This window comes from Triticum aestivum, chromosome 5B, assembly GCF_018294505.1.
Source record: "Triticum aestivum cultivar Chinese Spring chromosome 5B, IWGSC CS RefSeq v2.1, whole genome shotgun sequence".
NCBI classification, from domain to species: Eukaryota; Viridiplantae; Streptophyta; class Magnoliopsida; order Poales; family Poaceae; genus Triticum; species Triticum aestivum.
Window position 1 is genome coordinate 528960388 of NC_057807.1, and position 4180 is coordinate 528964567.

Consider the following 4180-nt stretch of genomic DNA (forward strand, 5'->3'; position numbering starts at 1 on the left):
TCTTCCTCTTCTTCTTCTTCCTCTTCCTCTTCCTCTTCTTCCTCTTCTTCCTCTTCCTCTTCCTCTTCATCTTCTTCTTCTTCATCATCATCATCATCATCATCATCTTCTTCTTCTTCTTCTTCTGCTTCTTCTTCTTCTTCTTTATATATAGTTTTTTTCTTTTCTGCTTTATTTGTTTTCTTCTATTTATTTTTGAGTAATTTTTTATATAGTTTTTTCTTTTTTGCCGTGACCCTCTCTACTCTTTGTCCGAAACCGGCCCTGATACTTTGAAAGATATTGTCCAGTTTGTGCTAGGGGAGCAAATGATGTCAGAAAGGGTTGAAAATTGATGACGTGGCTTAGAATGGTGCGTACTGAACGCAAAAAAGTCTGAAGTTGTAATAAGTTTAAAAAATGAAGTGCGAGTTTTTGCCGTAACACAAGAAGTCTGGATTTCTAATAAGTTATTAAAAATAAAAAAAGGCGCAATACTCGTTAGTTAGCTTCAAGCCTTTCGGAACAGGGTAGACTACACTGCACACAGTTCCGTGCAATCTATTCTATTCCGAAAGGCTTGAAGCTAAGCAAGCTGCAGGTGAGCATTGCGCCTCTCCATCGCCTCTGCACTCACGGCTTATAAACAGCTCCTACTGCCTCTCTCCTAGCGAGGTGAGACTAAAAATCAGCTTAATAAGAAACTCTAGTACCGGTTCATGACATGAACCGGTACTAAAGGAGTTCGTGGGGCCCACGATCTAACACAACATCATTAGTACCGGTTCGTAGCATGAACCGGTACTAATTGTTGCCCACGAACCGGTACTAATGATGTCCGCCCGCCTAGCCGTTGGAACCGGTAGTAATGGACACATTAGTGCCGGCTCAAAATCAAACCGGCACTAATGTGTCTCAGATTAGCCCCTTTTTCTACTAGTGCTTCCCCCACCCGCCCCTGGGGGTCGGCCATCTCGGCTACCTTGTGCTCCACATTGACTTCTCCGAAGAGGGCCGGAGGTCTTTCCGAGTGGTTTGTGTGCATTGCCATCCGCGCGGGCTGAGGACGCTGGCTCGCCTCTCTGTATTCTCATCGGACAGCAGGGAGTGGCAGGTTTTCTCGTGGGCCGTGGCTGCAGCCTGGGGATCATAGAGGTGGCAATTGCTTGCTCTCGCCTTACACTGCTATGCCGGCGAATGAATTTGATAGCTTAGTTCACTGGAAACACAAGCATCAAGCATATATTTTCGTCCTCAATGCCGCGACGCTGCAGTTATCTCGAATGGATTTGCCGCCGCACTTGAAGGACATGGACTCCACAGAATTTAAGCTTGGCCTGACCAAGGATGGGAGGCTCTCTATGGTTTTCATGGATCACTTGTCTGCAAACAAATTTACGCTCGCGGTTTGGTTTTGGAGAGCTGATGGTGGTAGTGCTGAGAAATGGATGCCTCACAAGACTTTCTCAATGGACAAATTTCTTGGTTTCACCGTGTGTTCCCAGGAGGTTGTTTTCACGACGCAGGTTGTGGCGGTCATAGATGGCTTTGTGTACCTCTGTATTGATTATAATGGGCATACCAAGTGCTTCCTATCCTTCTGCCTGAAAATAGAGAAGGTAAAGAAGCTCTCCACACCTACAGTGAATCGCAATATCCATCCCTACATCATGGCGTGGCCTCCTTCTCTGGTATGCAACAAGGTGAGCCCGTGCTTCAGTTAAGTTACTTGAGAACAATGGGCCATTGTATAGTTGTGACGATCTGCCATCCATTTCGTATTTTGCAAGTTTGGTTAATTGTTTTTGAGTGGGTTACACTACAGTGGCTTAATTCTAAGCCCTAGTTATAGTAACACTGATTTGTGTAGCTCATATTCAATTGCGGATTGTATGTCAGGGCAAGGATTCAATGTATTAATTTTTTGCATGTGGTTTCTGCATATTATAGAATAGTTGTATTAGCAGTATTTTAGGCTGGAAATTTCTCTCAACTAAATGCTGTCTACACAATGCTTTGTAATACTGACCACTGTAAGGCGTTAGTTTAGCAGTATCTTATGGGTTTCAGATCTAACCTACCCCAACTTGTTTGGAACTAAAGGCTTTGTTTTCGTCGTTGTTGTTGCTTTCGCTTCGGCCGGCACTAAAGAAATGTATCGTGCATTATCGGAATCTGTAGCCTTGCACATTTTTTATGCAAACATTTGAATTTTCGCACCGAACTCATTTTATGTCTCAGGAGGACGGTTTGGCGGATGATGGTCCTGTAGGCACAGTGTCACAGCGTTGAAAGCTGATTGGGGAAAAATTTGTGGAGGTTGATGCCTGTTTACTTTCTATTGAGGATGAGAAAGAAGCCTCTTGTGACTTGTGAGCAGAAGCACTACTCGGGATGCATAAGCGACGACTGTGAGAGACTGCATCATCTGGCTGTTAAAATGTGTCTATACGTCAGTTTTTGGATGGTGCATGGGCTGCAATGCCCAAAGTGTATAACCACCACCGTGTCTAGTTGGCAAAAGGCTAAGACATGAGCTTTAATAATCTTCCTGGGGATTGCTATATCTGAGGCTTGAGCACTCATCCATCATGCGTCTGTCCACTCTATTTGTTTATTCGTTTGTCGTGATCGGTTTTATGCGCCACAATGGTACTCAATTCCCTCCTGCTTGGTGTTTACATTTGAAATGGGTTCAGATGGCTCGGAAGGTTTACTACAGAGAGGTGACCTTGTTTGCATGCTTTTATTTCCTCACCTCTGTTTCCATATTTTAGGAAGATCTGCTGAACACTGATGAAACATTAAAGATACAAGCAAAAGGTCCCAGACCGATTAGTCATTTCCCTTTATAATCTCAAGAAAGAGTACTACTGATGTAGGAGCAGCTAGCTTGAGATCATAGCCACCATTCGTTTCTTCAGGCTATCAACCTATTTATGCGTAGATATATGAAAGTTGTTGAAAGTACGAGGAAGTTTCTATTCTGCATAATACAGAAAAAAAAACCCAGATAAAGCATGCCAACTACTCCTACATCATAGGTACACTTTCTTGCAAAGGAAGTTTCTATTCTGAAAGTATGAGGATCAGTCACTGAATTCGCATACAGAGATACACTTTCTTGCGAAGGAGGAAAAACAGAAAAGGTAAAGCCGGTGCCGCGCCTTCTCTCTGTGCTGCTCCTCTGCTTATGCGGGTATGAGCTGTTTTTAATTGCGATTCATGGAAAACCGTACCTTGGACCCTTCAGGTAGTTCGAGCTAGTATGCCACCGGATTGATAGCCTGCAGAACTTTGAAAGGCCCAAAGGATTTGAAGGCAAGTTCGTGATTGACCCTTTACTCGATCGATGTTGGGCTCCGATGAGTCATCGTCGGAGGATGACGTTGTCCCTCCAGCGCAGGACTCCGACCGGCAGAGCCCGGCTCGCGTTGGTGGGGCAGGTTCAGGGCCACCCAGGGCTGCCGCTCTCACCCTCAATGGACGCGGGCTGGCGTCACCGCCACCTGCGGTGGGGCGGCCTGCTACCTCTTGAGCATGCATTGGTTTTCTTTTGAAGAGAAAAAGGGTGATGCATCAAAGTAGCGTAAGTATTTTCCTCAGTTTTTTAAATCCAAGGTATCAATCCAATAGGAGGCCACACGCAAGTCCCTCGTATCTATACAAACAAATAAGAACCTTGCAACCAACGCGATAAAGGGGTTGTCAATCCCTTCACAGCCACTTGCAAAATTGAGATCTGATAGAGATGATAAGATAATATTTTTGGTATTCTTATGATAAAGATTAAAAGTAAAGATTGCAAAATAAACGGCGACAAAAATAGCTAGTTGATGGGAGATTAATATAATGGAAAATAGACCCGGGGGTCATAGGTTTCACTAGTGGCTTCTCTCAAGATAGCATAAGTATTACGATGGGTGAACAAATTACTGTCGACCAATTAATAGAAAAGTGCATAATTATGAGAATATCTAGACATGATCATATATATAGGCATCGCATCCGCGACAAGTAGACTGAAACGATTCTACATCTACTACTATTACTCCACACATCGACCGCTATCCAGGATGCATCTAGAGTATTAAGTTCATAAGAACAAAGTAACGTATTAGGCAAGATGACATGACGTAGAGGGATAAACTAAAGCAATATGATATAAACCCCATCTTTTTATCCTCGATGGCAACAATAC